Source organism: Trachypithecus francoisi, unplaced genomic scaffold (genome assembly GCF_009764315.1).
Source record: "Trachypithecus francoisi isolate TF-2019V2 unplaced genomic scaffold, Tfra_2.0 Lachesis_group11, whole genome shotgun sequence".
Taxonomy (NCBI): domain Eukaryota; kingdom Metazoa; phylum Chordata; class Mammalia; order Primates; family Cercopithecidae; genus Trachypithecus; species Trachypithecus francoisi.
Genome location: NW_022681456.1, coordinates 81883505 through 81899067, shown reverse-complemented (window position 1 = coordinate 81899067; position 15563 = coordinate 81883505). Strand labels below are relative to the sequence as shown.

The following is a 15563-nucleotide window of genomic DNA, read 5'->3' as shown; positions in this document are numbered from 1 at the left end:
CAGTGTGGGGCCAAGCCACCAAATGATGGGGCTGAAAAATAAAAAATATAAATAAATCTTAGTTATCGGATTATGCTGATCCAGATTCCAGGACTTAGCTTCCCTTTTTGTTCTGATGCTTTCTAAAAGACTCCATTTGTGGAAAAAGCCCTGAGTGGTGAGGGCTGAGTAGTTGATGATTGTCCACCAGAGTGTGCGACAGAATCACATAATGCTGACTGATGGAATAGGCTGTGGAGGAGGAGCTCCCGACTCATCCTCCATGATGACTTGTCAGTGGGGAGAGGAGCAGTTCCCCAAAGATGAGAAACCATTTGTGTGGTGAGAATGTTTCTAAACCGGGATGTGGTCAGCAATACAATCTAACACAACATGTTCACATTCTCAATCTGCTTTATTCAACAGAATGAAAGAAGGCAAAGAGAGCAGAGAAAGCTGTGCAGGAATGCAGACTGCATCAGAGGGTACATCGCACGCCATTCAGGGACACTGCAAGAGAAGATCAGGACAACTGATTTGTCAGATGGGAACTCCTGAGTGTAGCTATAATGGGCAGGACAGTTAGCAATTAAAGAGAGGACTCCTTGTCTGCAGCTGGACTTAGACTGAGTTTCAGTTCTCATGGGGGTATGGGTCATTTTCTTCTCAGAATTATAGCAGACTCAGATATCTGTAATAATATGGGAGCATAAAAAGGACACTTGCATGTCTGAGTGATAATAACTGTTGACCTGATGGTGAGCAACAGGAGCTCAGTGGAACAGGTACTGATGAGAAGAAAAGTGAGGGCATCTCAGCTCTGCCTGGGAGGGCAGGGGAGACTGGAGGCCAGGGGAGGACAAGCAACCTGAGGAGAGGGTTCCGCAGCCAGAGAGGGGCCTGAGGACTGTTGGACCGAGAGCTGGCGGCAGCACTTCAGTGCTTGTAGCTCTTCCTGCTGGAGGAGGAGGTGGTGGTGTACTTGATGGTGGAACTGCCGCCTCCAACAGAGCTGAGGCCACCCCCAATGGCTCTGCCGCTGCTGGAACTGAAGCCACCTCCAACGCCAAGACCACTGCCATAGGAGTAGCTGCTTCCTCCACCCAGGCCTAAGCCACTGCCGACACCGCTGGCACCGCCATAGCCACTGGAGACGGTGGACTGCAGCACAGCTGTGGTGGGGAGGGGGACAAGGACACAAGAAGCCACGGTGAGCTCACCCTGTCAGCCTGAGCCCAGTCAGAAGAGTGCAAGGGCAGGGGAGGAAGGCAAGCAAAGGTACTTACAGATGTTGACTTGTCCAACGCCTTCGCCATTCAGCCTGTGGGGAGGAACACAAGGAGGGTGAGACCTCAGAGAGCCCTTCCCGGAGGAGCATGGGAAGCCTTGGTGGGTGGAAGAGTCTACGGGAAAACTTTTAGTTTTCTCCCAAGAAGAGCAATTATGGTCTTGGGCAGTGCACCTTAAAGTTGTGCTCAGTGCCAGGAACGTTGAAGATGGACTCAGCTGTTGGAGGAAGCCGCGTCAGTTACCCACCTGCACTCCTCGCCCTCCAGCAGCTTGCGGTACGTGGCGATCTCCACGTCCAAGGCCAGCTTGACATTCATCAGCTCCTGGTACTCCTTTAGCAGTCGGGCCAGGTCCTGCTTGGCCTTCTGTAGGGCGTCCTCCAGCCCTTCCAGCTTGTTCTTGGCATCCTTGAGTGCCATCTCCCCACGCTGCTCAGCGTCAGCAATGGCGGCCTGCAGGTTGGCACACTAAGAGGGGAAAGGAATGGAAAGAACTTGTCATCTGGTCTTCCAGAGGAGACTAAACCTGGCTGGTTCCTTTCCAGCGAAGAAGGTACCAGGAACCCAGAACTGATGGTAAATGAGCTCTGACACTTCCTGTCTAGCCTTTTTACTATCTTCAAACTTTTTACGTCTGGAGTCAGATGATAAAATCCTGTGCCCCTTTGTGTTAACTCCCCTGCCTAAAGATGTGAGTGATGACCCATGGAAGATGCCAGAGTGGACACAAGACCAAGGACATTAAGTGTTGTCTCCAAAGCAAAACCAAAACCATTTTTGATGATTTTGTATGGATGCCACAATAATTTGCAAACATTGTCAACTGAGGTGATGAGTTTTCACATGAAGCTGTTGAGACCTTGCCTTCCTCCTGCCTCCATTCTCTCACCTGCTTGGGCCATGTTTTCCTTCCTCATGGCCCTGGTTTCACTTTCTTTTTCACCGTGAACCTTGAGCAGATTTGCAGCAATGTTACTCATGCTTTCTGACCTGACACCTCACCCAACTTGGTCCTTTGCAATTCCAAAGTCAATCAGTCTTCTTACATAAGCCCTTCCAATGCCTCTAGACTATACTTTTACATCTTTGACCAGGTGAGAGTGCTTCTGCCCAGGTGATTGTTTCATGTCCTTGGGTGTGATCCATGTCTCTGAGCCAGAGTGTTCTCACTGAGCCTAGGAACTGCATGTCTTTCCTTCTCTGCTTATCACTCAGTTCCCAAAGAATTTTACTAAATGATGGTTGACTGCTGCCTCATGACCTAATTAAAAAAAAATGATGCTTTTCTCCTCCATTGTCCCTTACTATACCTGCTTCTTGACGTGGTCGATCTCAGATCTCAGCCTCTGGATCATGCGGTTGATCTCAGCAATCTCCTGCTTGGTGTTGCGCAGGTCGTCTCCATGTCTGCCCGCTGTGACCTGCAGCTCCTCGTACTGCAGCCCAGAGGTGGAGAGAGAGACAGTGTCTATGGGTTCTTACCTGGCAAGCGATGACTTTCACTTGTGTATCATGCATGTCATGAAGTGGACCTAATGGCTTCTCCCCAAGAAACTTGAGGAAAAGCTGATGTTATGTGGTGGGTGGATACTAAACACTGGAGTCACAGACCATCCTTATTGTGGCACCACTATCTGCCTAATTTCCTTAGGGAGTAGAAATGTTCTGTACCATTTTCTAAAAGTCAGCAATCAGGATGAAGCTAAATGCAAAGATGACTATGTCATTGTCTATGGTAGTTTTCCTCCTGCATTGGGTTCTTTTTCCTTCTTGACTTGGATGTAAGTTCTGCAAATGTCTACTCTAATGGTGCAGGTGTACGTCCTGTGAGAGGACCCTGGCTTCCTGTAAGGGGATGTCTCCAATGAAGTCTGCAGTTCTCTGGTATTCAGAGCTGGACACAGGGATTCCTCAGCGGCTGCCCACAACCTGCTCACCTTGCTCTGGTACCAGGACTCGGCCTCAGCCCGGCTCCTCTGAGCAATCTCCTCGTATTGGGCCTTGACCTCAGCGATGATGCTGTCCAGGTCCAGGTTGCGATTGTTGTCCATGGACAGCACCACGGATGTGTCTGAGATGTGGGTCTGCATCTGGGACAGCTCCTGCAGAACAGAAGGTCATAAGATCAACTTCACTTCTGACATTTACAGAGATACCCAGCCCTATACATCTTCTCCCCTTTGCAGATCCCATCAGAGTAAACAAAAGGATGGTGGAGACACTTACTGCTTCATACAAGGCTCTCAGGAAGTTGATCTCGTCTGTGAGAGTGTCTGCCTTGGCTTGCAGTTCAACCTTGTTCATGTAGGCAGCATCCACGTCCTGGGGAAAGAGCCAATAACCTGGAGTTACCTGAGTGCACCTTCCCAATCTACCCATCTTCTAGTCCCCCTACCGATTCTCCTCTCCCAGGTGAGCGAGGACACAGAGCCACTTCTGTCCTTCTAAGTGAATTTGAACCCCCGGCTTCATCTGCTCACCTTCTTCAGAGTCACAAATTCATTCTCTGCTGTTGTGCGTTTGTTGATTTCATCCTCATATCTGCAGGAAGGAAGGCATGGGATATATTTGAGCCAGAGGGTAGGATGAAACAGAAAAGCAGCCTGGGATCCAACATTTTCCCAAATGGAATATATTCTTTTTTTTTTTTTTTTTTTGAGACGGAGTCTCGCTCTGTCGCCCAGACTGGAGTGCAGTGGCCGGATCTCAGCTCACTGCAAGCTCCGCCTCCCGGGTTTTGCGCCATTCTCCTGCCTCAGCCTCCAGAGTAGCTGGGACTACAGGCGCCCGCCACCTAGCCTGGCTAGTTTTTTGTACTTTTTTAGTAGAGACAGGGTTTCACCATGTTAGCCAGGATGGTCTCGATCTCCTGACCTTGTGATCCACCCGTCTCGGCCTCCCAAAGTGCTGGGATTACAGGCTTGAGCCACCGCGCCCGGCCCCAAATGGAATATATTCTAATTGAGCTTTCCTGCCACAGAGCACCTAAGGGATGATTTTTGCTTCTCCTAAATTTGTCACTTCTTTGATCTCCCTATCCTCCCATAACCATTTGTGCTTCTTGCAGGTTTGCTCCTTGGGACTAATTTGTGCTTTCCATTTCCATGGACATGGGTTGTTAGGAATCCCACCCCCATCTGGCCCTGGTCACCCAATAGTCTTGAAGTGTGTGCTGCAGGAAACTGAGTCCTCACTTGTTCTTGAGGTCCTCCACCAGGTCCTGCATGTTTCTCAGCTCTGAGTCCAGGCGGCCCCGTTCCCCCACGATGCTGTCCAGCTGCCTCCTGAGGTTGTTGATGTACTGCTCGAACAACGGCTCCAGGTTCTGCCTCACGGTCTTGGTGCCCTGCTCCTGCAGCAGGGTCCACTTGGTGTCCAGAACCTTGTTCTGCTGCTCCAGGAACCGCACCTGGAGGGGAAGCAAGATGGTCATTTTCCAGGCAAAGGAAGGAAGAAAAAGTGTCTGATATCTGGTTTCCTGACAGGTCTAGGAGGTCCCCATGGTGCTGGGCTACTACAGTGCATGTAGAGAGGCTCAGTCTGGGCTCTGCTCCCCCAACCCCTTCTCCTTTGCACCCCACCAATCTCACTAGAGAAATTGTCCCACGGACCATTGAGGTGTGTGTTCTCACACTGTAAGCTGTTGATTATATCAGTCAGTTTCAACATTTCTTCTTTTTCTCTTTCCAAACACAGTCACAAATCTAGTTTAAAAATACTATTTACCTGATATATTGTACAGTTTTATTAGTGATAGGACCTCAGTTAGGAGGAATATTAGATGTTGCCTTATGATTAGATTCCAGGCTACTTTCCCATTTAGTGTGGTGTCTTCTCTCAAATATTCTGATGTTAAGGTCATTTTCTGTTTTTAAAATTAATTAGCATTTCTCCAGGTTTTATAGTTGTTTCTATATCCTTTTTTTCTTAATCCAGCCAGATTATCTTTTCCTTTTCTTTCTAAATGATTTCCTCTTACTCAGACCTCAGAGTGTAATTTACCAGCCCATATACTCCTGGCATTTGCTTTGTAATCTCTTAGACACTTTAGAGGGAAGAGTTAACCTACTCCACTCTCTGATAGCCTCATCTGTGCTTCAGGTTATGAAAAGTTGTGGCTCTCTCCAGGCAGGAGTGAGAACCAATCCGGAGATCCCAGATGGGAGTGATACCCATTCCTGCTGCCTACTGTGCACCGGAAGCCACGTGCACTCTCTGCAGAGCTGGGCTGAGTCCCCTTCTCCCTCCCTCCTAGGTCTGCCTGGCAGGAATGTGTTGCTCCTCTGGTCTGGGGACCCTGAAGTGCCCCGTGGAGGGCATGGCCCTGGCTCACCTTGTCGATGAAGGAGGCGAACTTGTTGTTGAGGGTCTTGATCTGCTCGCGCTCCTCGGCCCGCACCCGCTGGATGGCGGGGTCGATTTGCAGGTTGAGGGGAGTCAGGAGACTCTGGTTGACGGTGACCTCTTGGATGCCTCCAGGGGGGCACACAGGGAAGCCAGGGCCCCCAAAGCCACCAGCAAGGCCGGCTCCACCACCCAGACCAAAGCCAATGCCGGCTCCACCACCGAAACCAATCCACTCCCGGCGCCACCAAAGCCATAGCTGCCTCCGGCTCTGCTGCCATAGCCGCCACTGATGGCACAGCTGCCCCCTCCAATGGAGATCCTCTTGGAGCCCCCCAGGCCATACAGGCTGCGGCTGCCAAAGCCAGCTCCTCCACATGCGCCACCCAGGCCACCACTGCCCCTGGAGCGGGACACGGAGACGCTGCTGAAGCCAGAGCGGCTGACCCCAGGGAGCCTGGCTGAGCCTGCACTGAAGCCCCTGCGGCTGCTGCTGTGGCTCCTGATGGTGGTGGATGTGCTGGCCATGGTTCCAGGAGATGAGAGGGCTGTGGAGAGCGTTAGAGGCTGGAGGCGAGAGGGAAGAGAAGCAGGACAAGGGATAGGCCTCCAGCAGCAGCTTATATATGGAGAGCATGGGCTGGGCCCAGTCCTGGAAGGTAAGCGTGCAGGTTGGGAAGGGCTGGGCTTTACAAAGACTGAGATCACGCCTGCATTATTACAAAAGTTATGAAATACCGAGATTGCATTTTTCTCTTCCTTTAGTCAGGGAAAATGTTCCTGCCTCCAGCTTTGACTCGAGATCTCAGCACAATAAGAACATTCTCAGTTCATGAAGCTGGAGTTAGTCACTGTCTCTAGCAAAGGTTCTGCATGCTAGGCTGTTTGTCAACATGCCCCGAGTGTTCTCCTCTTCCAGTCTGACTTTCTTCCAGCAGAGATATTGGAGATCACACGCACTGTATTGCAAATGGCTTAACAGAAATATTACCATTTCCCCATAATTGTTTCACCTTTTAGGTGCAATTTTAAACAGGTAGAGAAGCAGAACACTGCAATGGGCCTGTATATACCTGTCACCTGCTTCCAGTATGATTAACTCATGGCCCACCTAATTCTTTCATACTTCAACCCAATTTCCTCTTCCATTCTAAATTGTTTGAAAGCAAATTCCAGAAGTCATATTATGTCTTCAACAAATAATCCAATATTAATATCTAAATAATAGGACCTTAAAAAAACCAAAAAGTTTTTTTATATGTTAAAATTTACATACTAATTAAAATGAACAAATGTCTATTTAGTCTTCAAGCAGTCCTGTTTTTGATATCTATTTCTTATATTTTGGTGTCCCAATCAGGTCGAAATAAGCTCTATAAACGTTGTATTTGAGTGATATATCCTTTAAATCATTGAAATTTAGAAATCTCCCTTCATTTCTTTATTTTATTTGTTAAATAAAACAGGTCAACTGTTCGCTGTACTTTTTCATTCTTGGGGTTTTTCTAATTGCATACCCCTATTGTTTCCTTTAATATGTGACTCTAACCTTCATATACATATTAAAATTACAAGCTTATTAAGATTCTCTCTATGTTAAACATTCTAGATGTAGATGTAGTAGATTGCCCATTTAAATTTTGAATAGTACTACTTGCACAATTATTTGCATGTTGACAAATTGAAGACATGATACATGTTTTAAAATTTTTTTGTAAAACATGCTAAACAACAAAATAATATAGCTCAAGGCCATTCCCCAGTTACCCAATTCCTATCTGTGGAGGAAGTAATATTAGCAGTTCCTTGTGTATCCTTGTATCTTTACTTGGATATTTTTCCGTGCTTTTCCTGGGCCATGCGCACGTCTGTGCATATGTGTTTGTGTCAATGTGTGTTTATATGAGTGAGGAAGAGGTGGAGGGAGCTGGTGTATGTAGAGAGGGAGCCTGCGTTGTAGAAAGGTATATAAATAAATACATGAATGTTTTGTGTGTATGTGTTTGAGTGTGTTTTATGTATATAAAATATTTCATGTGTTCATATATACAAAACATAAACATATTGTCTTTTCCAATTGTGATTGCGTTGTGTCTGCTTTGTCTCCCACGTCTGTTTTCTGATTCTCTTTTTAACAGGCTCTAATCTCTTTTTCATAGTGGTTTGCTTTTCCCAGTTATTCTGGGACATTTCCCCCAAATGTCCATTACTGTCTGTTCACCAATGTCTTTCCCCTTATGCTGTTTTCAGTTTGGCCTTCATTTCTTTTTTTTCTTTTCTTTTTTTTTTTTTTTTTACACAGAGTCTTGTTCTGTCACCTAGGCTGGAGTGCAATGGCATGATCTTGGCTCACTGCAACCTCCGCCCCCCAGGTTCAAGCCATTCTCCTGCCTCAGCCTCCCGAGTAGCTGGGATTACAGGCACCCGCCACCATGCCTGGCTAATTTTTGTATTTTTAGTAGAGACGGGGTTTCAGCATGTTGGCCGGGCTGATCTTGAACTCCTGACCTCGTGATCCACCCGCATTGGTTTCCCAAAGTGCTGGGATTACAGGTGTGAGCCACCGCACCTGGCCAATTTGGCCTTCATTTCTAAGCATGGCTTTGATGTTTTCTTTACCTCTTTTCTGCGCTCCACAAACAATATTTTATCTTTTACTGTCTCACTATATTTTCTCTTTTTCCCACTTCATAGTGTTTATTTTTCAGTATTTTATTGTGCCTTTTTCTGTTGAGTGTTCTTTATGAGTCTTTTTTTTTTTTTTTGCCTACTTTTTTCGTTTTTTAATACACAGATCTTTTGTGAGTCCTGGAATGGTTCCTTTCTGACTAGCACTGATTTTTAATGAGATGAGCCCCCTCTGGACCTGTCATTTGTAGAAAGTATTCTGGGAGGAGGAGCCATGGCCATATCCAGGCTAACAGGAGCTCTGACTGTGACACAGGGCTGTGTGAATAGTTCTTTTATTCTTTCATTGAGCCAAACCAATAAATATCACTGCAGAGTGGTCCACAATTCACAGCCTCTCTGTTTTCTTTGTCTCACAACAAAATGCTGCAGTAGACCTTGTCTCTCTTCTTGTTCAACTTTGCCTTTGTAGTTTCTTGAAACTTCATGACAAGCAGGGTCCTGGCTCGTGCTCACACACCCGGTTGTGATAGTTGCAAATAAGGCATTCTTGGATTTTCACATGAGGACATGCCCTTTACATTGATTTTGTTGAGGGAATGAGTCAACTGTGCCTGGCATGTAGTAAAACCTCACAGTTAGGCTGTGTTTGGTTTTCCTTTGCGGTTACTGTGTTGTTTGATTTTGATCTGTTTATTTGTCAGTGTTCTTCACTGGCTTTTTCTGAGATCGGCAGCCGTGGCATCTGCTTTCTGAGTTTTCCTAACAACCTTGTTTGTATTTCTCTATTTTTGTGAGGACATTCTATTATTATTATTATTATCATTTGGTTTAGGGATTTTAAGATCTTTTACTTCTGGTGTTTGAGGGTAGAGTCTGCCTTTATGTTTTTTGTTCTCTTTGTTGTTTTTAGGTAATTTCTGAGAGAGGAAGTGCTTCCCTTTCTTCCACTAGATTAAGTTCAGAAGCCACTCATTTATATTTAAAATATCATATTATGTAAAATGTTAATCTAATAACCTAAGTTAGAAATATTATTATTTTCGTCTCTTGCGCTTTGTTAATATAGTCTCTTGCACATTGTTCTCTAGGGCCTCTGTCTTCCCTGGAGCTATTTTTGAGTAACTGGAACGCTTTCTATGAAACAACATTTTTACTATCGCTAGAAATTTAACCTCAAACTATAGTTGTGTTTTTCTCAGTGTAATAAGCCACTTCATTGCTAAAACAAACTTTGTGTTATTGAAAATTTCCAACAGGTAAAGAGAACACTATATAAACCTCCATGAATGAATCACACAGATTAAACAGTTATCAACATTTTTCTCATTATTGTTCCATTTAACTCCCCTAGTCTTTTTATATCTAACTCCCCTACTTATTTTCTTAAAGTGTCTTTAAGGAAATCTAGACATCAAATCATTTCACTTGTCAATATTTTTATATATGTCTGAGTAATAGTGACTTTATAATCTAGTTGTGTAACAGTATTAAATCTATCCAATACCTCCTGCATATTCTTATTTCTCTGATTATCTCAAAAATTCCTCTTTGTGGCCAACTTGCTCCAAGCAACATCCTAACTAGGTTCATATATTGCATTTGGCTGCCATGTCTTTTAAGGTTATTTATTCTGTAATGCTGTAATGAACCCTGTCTTTGTCTTTTATTTGCCTTTGATTTGTGGAATTTTGTTTGTTTGTTTCTATAGAATGTTCATATTCTGGATTTGACTCATTGCTTCCTGTTGGTATCACATAATGCCTTCTCTCCCCCAGTTTTTCCTGTGTGTTGGTAGTTGTAGTGAAGACTCGATTACGTTTGTTCCCATTGTGGCAGGCAAAACTATGCAACAGTTGATGCTATGTACGCCCTCTTGCACCATATTGTAAGATATGTAATACTAATTGCCTACTTTTTGTGATGTTAAGACTGATCAGGGGTTTTCAGTGGTTTCAACCCAATCCCTCCATTATAAAGCACGGCACACAATATATTTTTCATCTGATATATTAATACTCATTGATTTCATCAATTTCCAGATTCACTACTTCATTAGAGGTTGCAAAATGTCATCTTTCTGATTTTATCATGCCTTCTGCGTTTATTAATTGGGATTCCTCTACAAAGAAGAACTCTTCGTCATTTACCTTTCAAGTAACCTAACGTTTAATTCCTACAAGAAACTTAGAATAAGTATTTGACTCTCTCTATTTATCAGTTTTCAGATAATAGATTGGTTCTCTAGCAATCTTCAAAGGTAATCAAGAAAGTATTTTTGTTTTGATATAATTATAAATTCACAGTTTCACAAAAAATATATTTGATATGTTTTAGTCCACTGCAGTCATTAATTTTTTTGGCACTTAAATGGTCTTATCTGAAGCAATGGAAGCTCTTCAGATTGGCTTCTGTGTCCTTTGACAGGACCTCATTTGGTTTTGATAGGTTCCTGGTTTTCTAGGACCAGATGTCTCAGGCTTACTTTGTACTCATCATGCAATGGACACGAAATCACTTATTTCTCCTTGTAGATCTAGTTGCTTTTATTGGGAAATGATATACATCAACTAGAATTTGGATGCTAGGAGCCCTTTTTATTACTGAGTTGCATTTGTTATGAAGTCTTTTCAATGGACAGAGCTAAGAAAAGGTAAAATATGTTTAAAAAGACAGCAAATCAGAAGCTTATACTGATATTTCAATTCTAATAGAATAATGTATACCTGCATTTAAATTGTCTCACACTGAAAAGTTTGGCTCTAAATGACATTAACATATTGTTTGTTGCTTTTTCCTGCAACATACTTATAATAGTATCAAGATAACAATTTATATTCCTTTGGGTATATGCCCAGTAATGGGAATGCTGGGTCAAATCGTACTTCTGTTTTTAGGTCTTTGAGGAATCCACACTGTCTTCCACAATGGTTGAACTAATTTACACTCCCACCAACAGTGCAAAACCATTCCTTTTTCTCTGCAACTGTTATTTTTTGACTTTTAAATTCTGACTGGAGTGTGATGGTATCTTATTATGGTTTTGAGTTGCGTTTCTCTAATTATCAGTAACGTTAAGCTGTTTTTCATATGACTGTTAGTCACATGTACGTCTTCTTTTGAAAAGTGTTTGTTCATGTCCTTTGCCACTCTTTAATGGGGTTGTTTTATTCTTATAAATTTGTTTAAGTTCCTTTTAGATGCTGGATATTAGACCTTTGTCAGATGCATAGTTTGCAAAATTTTTTCTCATTCTGTGGGTTATTCGTTCACTCTGTTGATAGTTTTCTTTGCTGTGCAGAAGCTCTTTAGTTTAATTAGACCCCATTTGCCAATTTTTGCTTTTGTTGCATTTGCTTTTGGTGTCTTTGTCATGAAATCTTTGCCTGTTCCTATGTCCATGATGGTGTTGCCTAGGTTGTCTTCCAGGGTTTTTATAGTTTTGGGTTTTACATTTGTCTTTAATTCATCTTGAGTTGATTTTTGTATATTGTGTAAAGAAAGGGTCCAGTTTCAGCTTTCTACGTATGGCTAGCCAGTTTTCCCAGCACCACTTATAGAATAGGGAATCCTTTCCCTATTGCTTGTTTTTGTCAGGTTTGTCGAAGATTAGATGGTTGTATGTGTGTAGACTTATTTCTGGATTCTCTATTCTGTTCCATGTGTCTGTTTTTGTACCAGTACCATGTTTTGGTTACTGTAGTCCTGTAGTATAGTTTGAAATTGGGTAGTGTGATGCCTCCAGCTTTGCTCTTTTTGCTTAGGATTGTCTTGGCTCTTCAGGCTCTTTTTTAGTTCCATATGAATTTTAATTATTTTTTTCTAGTGCTGTAAAGAATGTTGTTGGTAGTTTGATAGGAATCACATTGAATATAATTCGGTGTGATTGAATCTGCTCAGATTGCTTTGGGCAGTATGGCCATTTTAATGATATTGATTCCTCCTATCCATGAGCATGGGATGTTCTTTCCATTTGTGTGTGTCATCTCTCATTTCTTTAAGCAGTGTTTTGTCATTCTCATCATAGAGATCTTTCACCTCCCTGGTTAGCTGTATTCCCAGGTATTTTATTCTTTTTGTGGCAATTATGAATGGGATTGCTTTCCTGATTTGGCTCTCGGCTTGGCTGTTGTTGGTGTACAGGAATGTTAATGATTTTTGTATGTTGATTTTGTATCCTGAAACTTTTCTGAAGTTGTGTATCAACTAAAGGAGCTTTTGGGCCAAGACTACGGGGTTTTCTAGATATAGAATCATGTAATCTGCGAACAGGGATGGTTTTACTTTCTCCCTTCCTATTTGGATGCCTTTGTTTCTTTTCTTGCTTAATTGCCCTTGATAGGACGTCTAATACTATGTTGAATAGGAGTGGTGAGAGAGAGAATCCTTGTCTTGCACAGCTTTTCAAAGAGAATGCTTTCAGCTTCTGCTTATTCAGTATGATGTTAGCTGTGGGTTTGCCATAGAAGGCTCTTTTTATTTTGAGGTATGTTCCTTCAATACTTAATTTATTGAAAATTTTTAGCATGAAACGGTGCTTAATTTATTGAAAGCCTTTTCTGCAGCAATTGAGATAATCATGTGGCTTTTGTCTTTAGTTCTGTTATTGTGATGATCACATGTATTGATTTGTGTATGTTGAAACAAACTTGAATCCCAGGGAAAAAACCTACTTGATCATGGTGGATAAGTTTTTTGATGTGCTGCTAGATTTGCCAGTATTTTGTTGAGGATCTTTGTTTCAATGTTCATCACTGATATTGTCCTGAACTTTTCTTTTTTTGTGGTGTCTCTGCCAAGTTTTGGTATCAAGATGATGCTGGTCTCCTAGAACGAGTTAGGGAGGAGTCGCTTCTCAATTTTTTGGAATAGTTTCAGCAGGAATGGTACCAGCTCTTCTTGTACATCTGGTAGAATTCAGCTGTGAGTCTTCTCTTTTCTTTTTTATTAGTTTAGCTAGTGGTATATCTATTTCATTAATTAAAAAAAAATCAGTTCCTGGATTTTTTTTTTTTTTTTTTTTAAGACAGAGTCTTACTCTGTCACCCAGCTGGAGTGCAGTGGCATGATCTTGGCTCACTGCTACCTCTGCCTCCCAGGTTCAAGCAATTCTCGTGCCTCAACCTCTCCAGTAGTTGGGATTACAGGCATGGGCCACTACACCCGGCTAATTTATTTATTTTCATTTTTAGTAGAGATGGGGATCACACCATGTTGGCTAGGCTGGTCTCGAACTCCCAACTTTGGGTGATTTGCCCACCTTGGCCTCCCAAAGTGCTGGAATTACAAGTGTGAGCCACCACACCTGACTTTCATCTTTTGAATGGTTTTTCATATCTCAATCTCCTTCAGTTCAGCTCTGATTTTGGTTATTTCTTGTCTTCTGCTAGCTTTGGGATTTGTATGCTCTTGGTTCTGTAGTTCTTTCAGTTGTGATGTTAGGTTGTTAACTTGAGATCTTTCTAACTTTTTGATGTGTGCATTTAGTGCTATAAATTTCCTTCTTAATACCTCCTTTGCTGCATCCCAGAAATTCGGTATCTTTGTTCTGATTAGTTTCAAAGACCTTCTTGATTTTTGCCATAATTTTATTATTTACTCAAGTCATTCAGGAGCAGGTTATTCAAATCCCATGTAATTTGCCTGGTTTTGAGTGAATTTCTTAGTCTTGATTCCTAATTTGATTGTGCTGTGGTCCGTGAGACTGTTTGTAGCTGGCTTGATTTTCAGATCAACTGTCAGAGTATCACAGTGCTTGTGTTCAGGAACCTTATTTTACTTAAAATACTAACAATAACTTAATTATTAGTTATTGTTGGTTTCTCACAGTGCCTCATTTATAAATTAAGCTTTATTATAGGTATGTGTGTATAGGAGATAACCCAGTATATGAACAGTTTGATACTATCTGAGGTTTGAGGCATCCACTAGGGGTCTTAGAACTATCCACATGGATAAGGGGGGACTACTGCACCTCCTTTTCATACTCTGCTCTTTGGAAGGAAGTCATTAATCACAGCCCACACAAGCGGGGAACAGTTACACTCTACCTCATTCTGGGGGAGTACTTACATAAATTGTTTGGAATTCTTCAATGTGACAGTTGTCTATCCTCTCTTACTGATTTACTCAGTCGTTTATTTATAGCATTATAGGTTTATTTTGTACTTTGAACTATAATCCAATACATATATTTATTTATTTACTTCATCGCTCAACTTTTTCCAATGTGGCCATTGGCAGCACTTTTAATTGACACCTTGTGTTTTTTCATTTTTGTTTGCTTCTTTGTTATTTAAAAACTTCATTACTTTCTGACATGGCAAGATGCTCCAGGATCATCTTCTCTGTCTCCTGCCCTAGTCCTAAAATCAGCCATTTCTCCAAGGACCACTTGCTCCTAGTCAGGGTTCTTCAGATAAACTGAACCAATAGGAGATAAATATATAAAGAGATTTATTTTAAGGAATTCACTCATATAACTACGGAGAATGGCAAATCCAAAATCTGCAGAGCTGATGTATCAGTTTTACTTTGACGGCTGGAAGCTGCTGTAGAACCAGAGGGAGCTATTGTCCCAGTTTGAAGGCCATGAGGCAGGAGAATTCTCTCCTACTAGAGGGAGTGTCAGTCAGACTTTTGTTCTATTCAGGCCTTCAGCTGATTGAATAAGGCCTGCCCACAATAGGGAGGGCAATCTGCTTTACTCAGTCTATGGATTCAAATCTTAATCTCATCCAAAACATCCTCACAGAAATACTTAAAATGGTGTTGACCAGATATCTGGGTACCTGTAGCCCAGTTAAGCTGACACATAAAATTAACCATCATGTTAACAGTGGATAGCAGTGGGTAATAGCTTTAGCAACCAAGATCTAGGTGCAAGATGTGCTCATTGCTACTGGGGTGTTATTACTTCAGGGCCCTGTTAGCTGACAATAAATATATTTCTATATATAATTATCTGTAACCATTTGTATCTATTATCCAAGTCTCAAACTTGAATTCGTTACCACACGGATCATTCTAGCATCTTCCCTTGCTTATCTACAACCTCATATAACAACAGCAAAAACCATGGCTGCAACTATCTGCTATCCATTTACTTAATTGTTCTGTTCCTCAGTATATATTGTGATGGGACAGTATAACATGAATGGAACACATAACATCCATTGAAGTTGCCACATAAAATTAATCATCAGAACATATGCTGTGGAATAGAATTAAAATTAGAGGGAAGATGGTGGATAGGAGACAGGGTTGACTTGCAGCTCCCACTTTGATGAACAGAACATCATGTGGAGACTCACACTGTGAACT

General features: G+C 42.4%; 1 pseudogene across 1 annotated transcript; it reads right to left on the bottom strand.

Moving 5' to 3' along the window:
* Positions 1–375: 375 nt before the first annotated feature.
* LOC117090074 lies at positions 376–6234 on the bottom strand (annotated as a pseudogene). The gene is made up of 9 exons (XR_004439887.1): positions 5602–6234; positions 4463–4677; positions 3749–3809; positions 3495–3590; positions 3206–3370; positions 2579–2704; positions 1516–1736; positions 1266–1300; positions 376–1151 (listed from the first exon to the last, which is right to left on the bottom strand). The product of XR_004439887.1 is annotated as a keratin, type II cytoskeletal 6C-like (transcript).
* Between the last annotated feature and the right edge of the window lie 9329 nt (positions 6235–15563).